The sequence below is a fragment of the Callorhinchus milii genome, unplaced genomic scaffold (assembly GCF_018977255.1).
Source record: "Callorhinchus milii isolate IMCB2004 unplaced genomic scaffold, IMCB_Cmil_1.0 Scaffold2, whole genome shotgun sequence".
Lineage (NCBI taxonomy): Eukaryota > Metazoa > Chordata > Chondrichthyes > Chimaeriformes > Callorhinchidae > Callorhinchus > Callorhinchus milii.
In genome coordinates this window covers 15,455,668-15,469,460 of record NW_024704743.1, presented here as the reverse complement: position 1 = coordinate 15,469,460, position 13,793 = coordinate 15,455,668, and the positions used below count along the sequence as shown (strand labels likewise).

Genomic DNA, 13,793 nt, shown 5'->3' with positions numbered 1-13,793 from the left:
ATTTGGTTTGCTACCTATAATTTTGTAAATATAAATTTACTGTGAAAAGACAATCAGAAAAAAAAGCTTAAACTGCAACAAGACCAAAATTAACATGCAAGGACACGATTTTTTTAATGGGCATTTAAATCTACCACCATACGGCCCAAATTCCAATCTCCTCATAATCGGGATAGAAGATACATGATGACAAAAGTAGAGTAAATATTCATGTGACACAAGGGGACTCAAGGAACCTCACAACGAATGAGGCTACCAATGAATTATGGTCACTGCCATGAGTGGGATAAAAGGCATACCTCACAAGTGCTCATCATGTGTCCTTCATTAATACTGCACATTGGCTAAGCAATTAAAATGATGGAAGCTAGACATAACATTGAATTTTAAATAGGAACTAAATTGATATGTGAATTATGGAGTGGGTCACTGTGAAGGCTCAATCTGTTCTCAATTGTGATCACATCGCCACGAAATACAAAAACATACTTCATGGAGATGATGTATTCACACATCGTATAACATTGGTTAACGTATAGGTACAAATTCAGCTCAGCATTTTGAAACAGTACTGTAGTAAAGTACTCAACTTGACGAATGATTACAACACTCCCGTTTCCTGCTCAAACACCATCTACCTATGGCCCACTCACAAGGAATTGTAAATTCAATATCGTTCCTATGTTTCTACTCTCCAGTCGATGTGAATGAATGGGTTCCTGATGCATTTCTGTTTTAAGTAGTTTCTTGACACCAATACATGCTAAGCAGGCACACCAAAAAACAGGGATATGCATTAGGCAATGTAGTTCAAGTGTATTATTGCCTTCCTGAGTATTACATGCCATCGGATTTCAAACATTGCCTTCTTATATTGTATATACTGTACATTTACACACACGTAGACAAACAAACAATTATATGTATATAGTAAACAATTATATTAAGTAGTTACGTGATAATTGCCTGGCAACCACATGTAGATCTAGTTATCCATTACATCCCAGTTTATAATCATCAAAATGCAAGGATTATTTGATTTCCAGAAAGCATTGTGCACTTACCAAACAAACCTCTTCATGCCAGCAAGGCACCTAATATCTGCAGATACACAATTAACACAGAACAAGGTGACTAGTCGAAAAACATCAAACAATTGGATTCTATCAATGCGTTTTGCACACAAAATATAGAATCAATTCACTTTTCAATATATTCTGTGAAACGCTTTTAGACATCTCAACGAGGTGATAAGGCACTATATCAAATGCAAGGATTATTATTTTGCTTACGTGAAATATATTATAAAATATACAGACAATGACTCAAACATTCCTACCAAACCATGTATTATTGTACCAATTTTAAAAGAGTACACACTGGCAATATGAAGAATGTTTGCAGCATACAGACTGAGATAGTTTCTACTTAATAAATCCAAGGCATCTTTTTTTAAAAAAACTAACCTCCTATGCATTTCTTCATTGTTAAGATTCATTTTTTGAGACTCTTTAAGTCTGCAGAAAGCCTTGCAGCTATAATCATAATGATTACTTGATCTGCACTGAAGAAAGTATTACAATTAACTAAATAATTTGCCTTTACTACTCCTTTGCTATAAACACAAACCCTTCTTCAAAATCAACTCTCGTTTTTTTTCTGAAGTACTGTTATTGAATTTTTTTTATTTCACGATGCAATACTGAAAGTGATCAAAGTTCTACATTTTGTATACGTCTTAATAACATCTTCATCATATGGCTACTCAGTAGATTACAGATTAAAAGTCTGCAATGACTCGGGTATCAATTCTCCTGCAGTATAAACATTCCAAATATACCAATGCATTAACATAGCTGTGTTTGATTATAAAATAAACGTAAAAACTTCTGATTTTGACATTACTGCCTCTTATTAATTCCAGAAGAGCCTTATTATTTCAATGCAGTGACTCAAGACAAATGGCAATAAATGTCATTCAAATAATTTGAAGTTAATACATCCAGACAACCAGCATTTGCTTGCAATGAGAGTTACACATGATTTTGTCAAGAAACTGCTAGTACAGTGCAGTGAGTGTAAAATATAATATCTGCACACTTTATGCCATCTGTTACACGAGAAACTGATTTTTGTCTTTAAAAATTGAACAAAAATGTCCTCTTACACATAGAAGCAGGTTTTGTTAAGTCAAGAGGGTAAATTTGTTTTAAGTGCATTATTTTGCAATCACTTTACAAAAAAAATCTAATATTTGTCACAGTAAATGTAAAGCCAAGCTGTTATCTTCAAAGCCCTTTGAGCAGCTCTAGAGCTGCACACTTTTGGTTAATTGGCAGTTAAGTTCATTGCTTCAATTGACCCAAACCATTGTCTTTATTCATTACTTATTTTATCAAGTCAGTTAGATAAAGGTGGCAACCAGGGTATGAAATATACCATCAATGTACAACCAACACAAAACTTTTTGAAGACATTAAAGATCAAAACTATCACTATAAAGGCAAGTTCTATCACTTTTGTCCTCCACATCAAAATCAGTCTTTTTCCCATTTCAATTGTTCTTGGGTTAGAGCATCGCAACTGTTTGTGAGACACTGCTGTGCACAATTGGCTACTGCACTTCACCCACAAAATAGTCGCTCCACTTTACAATATATTCTGTGAAGCGCTTTGAGACAGCTCAACAACGTGATAAGGTGTTATAACAAATGCAAGATAACATTGTTATCTTATTTTCTCATTTCTCTTAAAATGCCTAGTACAGATAACCAGATACAAAATTCTGAAAAATGTCACGTGCAAAAGCAGAGTACTTTGGAATTTTGTTTTTCAAATTAGCATATAGTGCAGTGAATTGGTTTTCAAAAAGTGTTCTGGCTAAGACAAAACAACAATACCTTTTTAAAACAAACCAAACAATTTTTGGACAAATTTTTTAAAAAAAACTCAGTTTGAAGACTGAATTCAGCCTTCCTTGTCAGCTTGACAACACAAGGGGAAAAAAATTGTTTAGAGCTCTACCAATTTTTTTTCTCGTTAGCTAGAAGCTACGCAAAAACGGGTTTGATTCTTAAGCCTGGCTTTACTTCACACTTTTCTCCCCCTATTAAGACTTCCTCTGTACATGCCATTCTGATCTTTAAGCAACAATAACCAGCAACCTTTAACGAACATTACAATGGCAGGAAACACTGCAGGAAGTATTTCAACATTCCTATAAAATATTAAAAGCTGGCTGAAAATCAAAACACTTTTAATTACTCACCCTCCTCGTTTCATACAGTGCTCCACCATGCTGCAGTCATTACTCAAGTATAACCGACAAGTAATTACAAAGCTATTCAGGCTAGAAGGATAAGAGATCAGCGCCTGGAACGTTTAACATGCCCAGAACTACACACTGATGGCAATCACAGTTTTCCTCTCACCACAGTTTTTAGTTTCAACGCATGCAATACGGTTCATTGCTGCAATTAACCTGACCCATTGTCTCCACATGTTGCTACTTTTCTCAGGAAGACAGCAAACAGGGCATCCAAGGTAACAAATATTCCACAAAGGACATAGCCACTACAAAACTTTTACGATATTAAAATCAACATTGTCACTAAACCACTTTCCAGCATTTTTTTTTATTCTTCACAACCAAAGATTGTGACAGATAATAGTAATAATATCAATGACAACGGCCGGCACTGATTTCATTCCGCACTTTAGAAATCATGTTGAGATTTATTGACATGTTAAAACCTGTTACATGTGCACTATTAGTAAAGAATGCTTGAAAACCTGCTTGTGAAAAATGTTGCTCTAAACTGCTCTAAAATTAAAACTCAACACTTCACGCACAAAAGATGCACACCTTGTCCAATACATTTTATAAAGCTCTCACAGTAAAGTTGAAGGCTTTATTGCCATTCTGCACTGCTACATATTTCTTAAGCTACCATATTTTTTCCAATGAAAAGATAAAAGTGCCTGTCCACCTGCACATTTAAAACCGCTTCGATTTACGTTTTCTTCTAAAGTATAGTAAATTCTTCAGGTGGCCACATTCAGCAACAGCAAAACCAAATTATAAATTTAGTTTTCAATAAAAATTAAGTATCTATAAATATGAACAATATTGTAATGCCAAGGCCAATTTGAAATTCTGTTTTCACTTAACTAGTTACCAAATCATTCTTGTCCATGAGTTTTTAATCAAATCCAGTTGGGCCCTACACACCTGTCTAACTACACAACATATCTGTGCGGTTATCCTTAACCTATGAACATACATTCTCAATAGTTTTTCTTCATAATAAACCTCAGCCAAATTTACCCTGAAAGACAGAAAGGATTACATTCAGCTAGGAGGTAGGGAGAGGCTTACCTCAGACTCAGTCAGGCAGTACTATAACCAGTAATTCTACAAGTCGGCAGAGTACAAATACTTTTGTATCTGTAATGGTGTTAAGAAGCACTGGGCGCACAGCCTCAAGGCATCACTAATACATGGATGACTAATGACCAGGCAGGCTGACAGCCTTACAGACAACAAGTTCAGCATTTGAGAGCTAACTGAAACCATGCTACATCTTGACAAATGAGCTTTCACAATTTCATTCACAAAATAACCTTTGTGAAAACAAAATGGTTTTGAGTCAATTTAAGATGCACAATTTAAGACTGCAACCCTTCAACAGTTTTGATTTGCACTGCTACCTCCAATCATACACAATTCTTAACAAATACCGCAGCTCGTCACTAACATCGCAAATGTACAATCACTACCCTTTTTTAACTTGCCAAACAACTACAATGTTCACATTGAAGAAGCATCATCACCTCAATAACATATGCTGAGGCACATTGCCCACAAGCAAACATTGGAGTTTTAAAAAAAAGTTTTGTGGAAGGAATTAAGCCCTTTAGTTACACATCTACACACACACACAAAGTAATACGTTCGCAATTATATTATTGTTCAAACAAATATTCTGATTACTTCTTTCACTTAAGCTGTTGGCAGTCATCGAGTCATGTTAGACGGAAGATTTAACAGGACACTTTATCACGTGGATAACTGCATTGCTGAGGAGTGTAAAATAAAAATTGTACAACAGAGCACTTCATAACCCTTCAAGCCAAGTGAAGTTCAGTTCAATGAAGTACCAACATATTAATTCAAAACAACAATGGACGAGGAACTAGTTTTAGTTGAAAAGTCAAATTCAGGCAGCAAGTAAGCTAAACCCTAGCTCAGGCTGCATTAACTCAAAAGCAAAAGCAGAAGTAAAGACAGCATTTATGGAATTCAATATCTTTTAAAGGAATTTGTATTGTGCTGTTGAACATGAACATCTTCCCGCACACTGTGATACTGAAGAAAAAAGATTTTTTTTGCAGAAAATATTTTGAAATAAAATAAGCTTTCTATTCCATATTTTCAAAACAAATACATGCTAAATGTTGCACACACAATGAACTACAACGTACATAGATTGTGTATGTCACTCTCTGAAAAAATAAACACTTTGGAATTTCAAAACCTTTTATAAATGTTATGATCTTTAAAAGATATAAACTAACCAAGCGATACAAAGATGCAACCTCACTGCCCTTAAGAGAGTTTTATTTACTTTTCTTTTAATCCTTACTGTTCAACAACAGTATACAGGAACAATATTTGACAGTATTATTCACATTAATGTCTTGTAGACTAATAATGGTTTTCTCATAAATTTAGCAATGAGCTTACAACTGCAAACTAATTGGCCTTTCCTAAAATAAGTGATCGTCTGTCTTTTTGTGGTATTAGGTATATACATTTAATAGATCACATTAAGCATTAACTCTGGTATAAAACATTATTAATGTGTATTATACTTCATAACTGCCTCCTATAGCAAAGAACCTGACACGCTTATTAATTTTTACTGACTGCAGAACAGCAATGATCCTCAAGAATTATACTGTGCATAATCTGAAATAGAAAAAATGGTTTAAGGTGTCGATTTGAGTATCAGATCATTTCAAACGAACGCGAGAACAGAAAAGGTTTTTTAAAATATATATATTTATAGAATCATGTTTTGGAAGCCCGGAAGCTGCTTAGTAAGGGGTGAACCCCATAAATTTCTACTCCGACCCCACCACCCCATTGTAAACAGCTACTTTTGATACAACCATTAGGCAAAATTCCAGCTAAGTACAGTTGTATGGCAGGTAGACGGGACTAAATGCCCTGACAAAACACGGAGTTTACTTACACATGCATACACTTAACCCAATTTGAAATTTACCAGGTATACACAAAGTTAAAAATCAGGAAGATGAAAAGGCAAACAATGGGCCTTGGCCTTGGGTGTTTGAAAACCATGTAATAACTTCAATTTTCCTTTCAAAAACATCTGGAATTACTGCTCTCTATAAAAATTGGTAGCTCTTCTACTTTGCTGATATTATCATTTTTAAACTGCTCTTTCTAGAAATTTCCAGATCTGCCCCAAGTTAATGTATGCTACTGATTTTTAAAAAGAACAGGGTCTAATGGGTTGCCTTTAGCAGATACTAAAACTTCAGAAGGGGAATTTAAAACAGGAAGTACTGTGAGCTCACAAAATTGTTGTAGGAGCCAGGAATACATAGCATATTTAATCTGCAAACTGGCAGAGTCTACAATGATTTTACTAAGATCTGAGGCATGCCCTCAAGGTTTTCTGGGATCTGGGATTAGAAAACTGATGAGAACCCATGCTGCCTATCACTACTTTTTCTTCTGCAGTTAAACACAAATGCACTGAGGCACTCTCCTGCTGCTTGACGTTGCTGCTTGGGGTATATAAAAGCAATGGTGAACCTTTTGCTGTCAGTATATCAAAGACAAAACCATCAAAGTGTAAAATTCCGGTTTTGCTCTTTCCCTGGTCCACTGTTGTATTTCAAAGAAGTGCAAAACAAAAGCATTGAAATTGGGGTGGAACATTTTTTTTCACAAAGATTCTCATTTATTTTTTGGCCGAACTGAATATTTTATAATTAAAATATCACTACCACAGCAGAAGTCAACACTGAAGAAATATATCCCCAAAGCCCACAATAAACAAAACCCAAATTAAATCACTTAGTTTACAAAAATATACATATTCACACACACCCACACACACAAACACACTGGAAGAATGCCTAGTATGATTTCTATAGGACAGTATTTAGGTACTTTCACTGAATCTGAATGCATCAAATGTAGAAAATTATTTAATCCATTCATGGTTGTAGCAAGTTTAGCAAGAGTGAATGTGAAGTCTTAAAAGTGGCTCTTTTCAAAAGGGACTTGCCTCAAAAAAAAACTCCTATACAGACGGGATTCTGCATGGGGTTTGACATAGCTGTGTAAAATGAAAAAAAGACAGGCTTTGGAGATAATCTTCTGCAGGCAATTTAATAGCATTAACATTCCATTAGTAAGGTTTTCCTGAGGATTTCAAAACTCGTCAATTTATTCTGCTTCCTCACGACCCTCTTTAAAGTATATTTTACTCCCCAAGCAGAGGCCACTCAAATAATAAGGTCACTGTTCTTAACAGAAAGCAGAATTTTTTTAAAAAAAACTTGGTAGAAACAGCTGGAATTTAGGGTAACAGTTTATTGCCACTACCCTCTTCATTATTGCTAAATTGCCCCAAAAATATACAGTCAATTCACTTTAGAGTATATTCTGCGAAGCGCTTGGTTACGTCTCTAAGACGTGATAAGGCACTATATCAAATGCAAAGATATTATATATTATTATCAAAAGTGCTAAATCATAATTTGATTAATTTTATGAATATACTGCAATATAGAGAAGCACTAACTATTCAGGGACATTAATACAACTCCATATGTTACATTTCATAGGGGGGAAAATTACTAACTTTCTTGAATTATTAAAGCTTCAACTTTAATTTACATAACCATTTGGCGGATTTCATTAATTATGTGCATGTTTTACTTGCGACATTATTCTCGAGATGTCACATTCGAAGAACTTACTTTATATAAACATTAACCAGAGGCTAATCTTAGCAGATTCTTTTAAAAGAGGACTTAAAAGGAGGCAATAGTACAATTTTAAAAAGCATCGGTGTTCACCATGTGAAATCAACTCTCAGGAGCAACATTAGGCAAAGCACATCGGGTTGCAGCCTATATTATTTTCCCCAAGTGCATCTGTAAACGACCTCTAAAATACTACTAGAATAACTGAGAACTTTATTAATTGGATTTTAACCACCCAGTCACGTTTTATGTTGTACAGTATTTAGCAATGCATTAAACTCGAAAAGAGATACCTGCTATGAATAATGCAGGAGCTCAAATTCATTTAAATTATTTACGTTCCTCCAATTAAGTTTTCTTTTGCCCGTATAAATCAGTAGAAATATTTACTTTGCAGTCAGCGTCTCCCAAATGAACCCAACGCTAAAAATGAGAGAGAGAGAGAGAGAGAGAGAGAGAGGCGGTTCGGGTCCACGTAACTGAAGCGATCGATGGTCCCCATCACAGATTTTTGTTGGCAGACGAGATATGTAGAACAGCTGGAAGCAACTTGTTATAAAATGTTTTACACATATACACAGAGGTTGGCACACGTCCACAAACGCGCAGCTCGGGGAATTAGCGAAACTCCACTCTCATTACTCTTGCAAAAGGCTCCCTTTCTGTTCACCGCAAAGATTAATTTCAGCACTAAATTCTCCCTCGTTAAGGCTCGGAGAGCGACGTTGCTTCCCAATGACTTGTGTGTTTTTATTTAATTTTTCGCGCTCTCTCTCTCTCTTTCCTTCCTTCCTCTCTCTCTCTCTCTCCCTCCCTCCCTCCTTCTCTCTCTCTCCCTCTCTCTTTCTAATCCTCTGCATTTAGTTGAATGCAGCCATTAAGATGTCTGCACAAGCCACACACAAAAAAAAACGAATCCGCCTCCTATCAATTCCCTTTGCCAAAGGAGTTCGTGGTTTTATATATATATTATATATAATATATATATATATGTGTGTGTGTGTGTGTGTGTGTGTGGTGAGTTGCGAGGGAATCGAGAGCTGCGCGGTGCTCAGTCACTAACTCACTCAGTCACTAACTCATCAACTCACTCAGTCACTAACTCACTCGGTCACCAACTCACTCAGTCACTAACTCACCAACTCACTCAGTCACTAACTCACCAACTCACACAGTCACTAACTCACCAACTCACTCAGTCACTAACTCACTCAGTCACTAACTCACCAACTCACACAGTCACTAACTCACCAACTCACTCAGTCACTAACTCACTCAGTCACTAACTCACCAACTCACTCAGTCACCAACTCACTCAGTCACCAACTCACTCAGTCACTAAGTCACTCAGACACACACACACTAAAGTTTTCCTTTCAAAAATACTCCCTCTCAACTAAAAAGAGCTCACGTTATTGCCAGTGGCTGGTGAGCTCCTGTGGGACGCGCAGAGACACAGGGAGGGAGAGGGCGAGAGAGGAAAGGGAGAGATAGTGATAGAGGGGGGAGGGAGGGAGGGAGAGATAGTGAGGGAGGGAGGGAGGGAGAGATAGTGATAGAGGGAGGGAGGGAGGGAGAGATAGTGATAGAGGGAGGGAGAGAAGGGAAAGGGAAGGAAGCATCGCCTCAGCGCCGCCAGAAGTCTCTGCAAAGTTGTGCGGAAGTTTGGCCGCTCTTCCTCGCTTGCGAAGTCCGCAGGAAAGAAAGGTCGGCGACAAAAAGTTTTGACTGCGTGTCGGGCCGTCAGGAAAAGTACCTCGTCCACAGGCAGGGCAGGGGCAGGGCAGGGGCAAGGCAGGGGCAGGGCAGGGCAGGGCAGGGCAGGCAGGGCAGGGGCAGGGCAGGGCAGGGCAAGGCAGGGCAAGGAGGCAAGGCAAGGCAGGCAGGGCAGGGCAGGGGCAAGGCAAGGCAGGGCAGGGCAAGGCAGGGGCAGGGCAGGGCAGGGCAGGGCAGGGCAGGGCAGGGGCAAGGCAAGGCAAGGCAAGGCAGGGGCAGGGCAGGGCAGGGGCAAGGCAAGGCAAGGGCAAGGCAAGGCAAGGCAAGGCAAGGCAAGGCAAGGCAGGGGCAGGGCAGGGGCAAGGGCAGGGCAGGGCAGGGCAGGGGCAGGGCAGAGGCAAGGCAGAGGCAGGGCAGGGGCAGGGCAGGGGCAGGGCAGAGGCAAGGCAGAGGCAGGGCAAGGCAGAGGCAGGGCAGGGGCAGGGCAGAGGCAAGGCAGAGGCAGGGCAGGGGCAAGGCAGAGGCAGGGCAGGGGCAAGGCAGAGGCAGGGCAGGGGGGCTCAGCTCGGCTCGGGCAGGTTTGGGCTCAGGGCAAGTGTTGGGAGAGGAGAGCCGGGGCCAGCCCAGAGCTCACTGGGGAGAGTTTGGGGACGGGGTGGTGGGTGGGCAAAGCTCATCCGGATGGGGCATCATCTGTCTGGGAAGGGATGGGATGGGATGGGATGGGATGGGATGGGAGGTTGGGAAGCGATGGGAGGAAGGGAGTCAAAACAAGCGGCGGAGAGAGGGGGGAGAGGGGAGGTTTGCGGAGAGTGTCCTTTGCACTTACCTGCTGTGTAAGTTGCAGTAACGCGATCCGCGTGTGTGTGGGTTGGTGGGTGTGTGGGTTGGTGGGTGTGAGGGTGGGTGGGTGTGAGGGGGGGGGGGGGTGGGTGGGTGGGTGTGAGAGAGGCTCTCACACACACTCACACACACACACACACACACTCTCTCTCTCTCGCTGCTGCCGTCTGCAATGCAAACTCGGGCCTCACCAAAACTTCCCGAAGCAGCTCCCTCCCCCCCCCACCCCCTCCTCTCCCCCACCCCCTCCTCTCCCCCCCACCCCCTCCTCTCCCCCCCCACCCCCTCCTCTCCCCCCCCTCTCCCCCCGAAAGAAACAGCAGCAGCAACAACCAAAAAAAAGTGGCACTTTCTCTCTGTGTGTGTGACCCCCCCCCCCACCCCGCAGGCGGCAGGAGCCAGAGCTGGAGTGCCCCCCCCACCGCACTCCACCAATGGCTATTGCAAGCCTTGCTGTCAGTCTGCAAACTCCCCCCCATCCCCCTCCCCTCTCTCTCTCTCTCTCTCTGCTGTACTCACATCCCTCCGCCCAGTAAAACTTTACAGCATAGTACCCCCCACTCCTCCCCTCCCCATGCACACGCCCCCCCCCCCCCACCCCCCACCCCCCCCCCCAACCCTCTCCACTCTCCTCCCCTCCAGCAGCTGCAACACAGCCCCCTCCCCAAAGCAACCAAACCCACCACTCTCTCTCTCTCTCCACCCCCCCCCCCCCCCCACCACCACCCCGTCCAGCGGACTCTTTTGCGGGCTGTGGTGCGGTCGTTTAGGAAGTTTTAGCTGAGAGTTTTTTTTTGAGTTTGAATTGAATTGTGCGGAAAAGAAAGAGAAAAGGAGAGAAAGAGGGAAGGAGGGAGGAGAGAGAGAGAGAGAGAGTGGGGTGGGGGGGGGGACAAGTGTGAGGGAAGAGAGGAATGTGACAGGCAAAGTGGAGAAAGTGAAGGAGAGAAAGAGACGGAAGGGAAGGAAATAGAGTGATATAGATGGAGGGAAAGAGAGAGAGAGAGAGAGCGGGAAAGTGAAGAGGAGAAAGGGAGAAACGTGTTTAGAGAGAAAATGAAAGAGAGAAAGTGAGAAAAGATGAGAGGAGACGGGAAGAGGGAGGGGACGAACGTGACAGAGAGGAAAGGAAAATGAGGAGAACGGTTGAAAAGTGGGGGGGAAAAGGGGGAAAAAAAGGGAGAGGGGCAACGAAAGGGAAAACCAGAGAGGGAGAGAGAGAGAGTTGGACAAACTTTCCTCTCTCTCTCTCTCTCTCTCTCTCTCTCTGTCTGTCTCCTCATTCCCAGTTCCATGGCGGGTCCTTCCCACAGCAGTTTGTTTGCGTGGTTTTATTTCAATCCATTCGCAAACCCTATCTCTTAAAAAAAAACACATTTCTTTTTTTCAAAAAAAAAGAAATAAACGAAAGAAATTGGTCCTTTCCTAAAATCACTCTTTTTTTTTAGGAGGGCGGGAGGGTGTGGAGAGAGAGAGAGAGAGAGAGAGAGAGAGCAAAGTGTGAAGATGTTTTAGTGTCGGTTTATCTTTTTAAGTTCCTCACCCACTTCAGCCTCACGTTTCATGTCTCATTCGTGTCTTCGGCGCTGTAATTCTCTGGGAAACTCCAAGAGGAATGATGAACGCCCGTGTGTCTCACACTCAAAAAAAGGACAGTTTAGGATTGTTGTTGGGGGGGGGGAGAGGGAGAGAGGGGGTTGGGAGGGTGGGAGAGAGGGGTTGGGAGGGAGAGAGGGGGTTGGGAGGGAGAGGGAGGGGGTTGGGAGGGAGAGAGGGGGTTGGGAGGGAGAGAGGGGGTGGGAGGGAGGGAGAGAGAGAGGGGGTCGTGAGGGAGGGAGGGGGTGGGGGTCGTGAGGGAGGGGGAGAGGGTGGGGGTGGTGAGGGAGGGGGAGAGGGTGGGGGTGGTGAGGGAGGGGGAGAGGGTGGGGGTGGTGAGGGAGGGGGAGAGGGTGGGGGTGGTGAGGGAGAGGGTGGGGTGGTGAGGGAGAGGGTGGGGGTGGTGAGGGAGAGGGTGGGGGTGGTGAGGGAGAGGGTGGGGGTGGTGAGGGAGAGGGTGGGGGTGGTGAGGGAGGGGAGAGGGTGGGGGTGGTGAGGGAGGGGGAGAGGGTGGGGGTGGTGAGGGAGGGGGAGAGGGTGGGGGTGGTGAGGAGGGAGAGGGTGGGGGTGGTGAGGGAGGGGGAGAGGGTGGGGGTGGTGAGGGAGGGGGAGAGGGTGGGGTGGTGAGGGAGAGGGTGGGGTGGTGAGGGAGGGGGAGAGGGTGGGGGTGGTGAGGGAGGGGGAGAGGGTGGGGGTGGTGAGGGAGGGGGAGAGGGTGGGGGTGGTGAGGGGGGGAGAGGGGGGGGGGGGGGGGGGGAGGGTGGGGTGGTGAGGGAGAGGGTGGGGGTGGTGAGGGAGAGGGTGGGGGTGGTGAGGGAGGGGGAGAGGGTGGGGGTGGTGAGGGAGGGGGAGAGGGTGGGGGTGGTGAGGGAGGGGGAGAGGGTGGGGGTGGTGAGGGAGGGGGAGAGGGTGGGGGTTGTGTGTGAGGAGATGTCTCGCACCACTTTCCACCACCACAATAATTCTCAAAAAGTTGCCTTTCACCCCAGCAAAGCTGAGTGTAGACTCCGCCAGGATTTGTTTCCCTGACTGTCGCTCCCCCCACACTCCCACTGCACTGCACTCGCTCGCACGCTATCCCCGACCCCGGCACTTGCACGTGTTTGGTTTAAGCTGTTGTATCTGAAGCCAAAGAACCGTCTCTTATCCCATCAGTTGTTTACTTTATCTGCAACTCAACAGCTCCAGACGAGACGCTGTGTAAAGTGCGCGGCAATTGTGCGATTACAATGGAGAGCCGCGGAGGGGAAAAAGGGGAAGTGGTCAACGACACTACACAGACACTCACCGGAGTGGAGAGTGTTTGGAAACCCAAACCCTCCCCCCCCCCCGGGGTGGGTGGGGAGGGGTGCTGGGTGGGCGGGGAGGGGTGCTGGGTGGGCGGGGAGGGGTGCTGGGTGGGCGGGGAGGGGTGCTGGGTGGGCGGGGAGGGGTGCTGGGTGGGGGGGAGGGTGCTGGGTGGGGGGGGGGGGTGGGGGGGGGGGGGGGGGGGGGTGGGGGGGGAGGGGTGCTGGGTGGGGGGAGGGGTGCTGGGTGGGGGGGGAGGGGTGCTGGCTGGGCGGGGAGGGGTGCTGGCTGGGCGGGGAGGGGTGCTGGGTGGGCGGGGAGGG

The 13,793-nt window shown here is 44.3% G+C and overlaps 1 protein-coding gene across 5 annotated transcripts in view; it reads right to left on the bottom strand.

The window, feature by feature from the left end:
* The window catches only part of LOC103181539 (transcriptional activator GLI3), a 219,517-nt gene extending 208,887 nt beyond the window's left edge, over window positions 1–10,630 (bottom strand). For 4 of the 5 annotated variants that reach the window (XM_007898098.2, XM_007898100.2, XM_007898101.2 and 1 more), the window contains exon 1: window positions 1,065–1,088. The gene's annotated coding sequence lies outside the window, so the exon portion shown is untranslated. Of the gene's footprint in view, window positions 1–1,064; window positions 1,089–10,573 lie in introns of those variants that run through there. The other variant, XM_042331867.1, reaches the window with a different exon arrangement.
* Window positions 10,631–13,793: the final 3,163 nt, after the last annotated feature.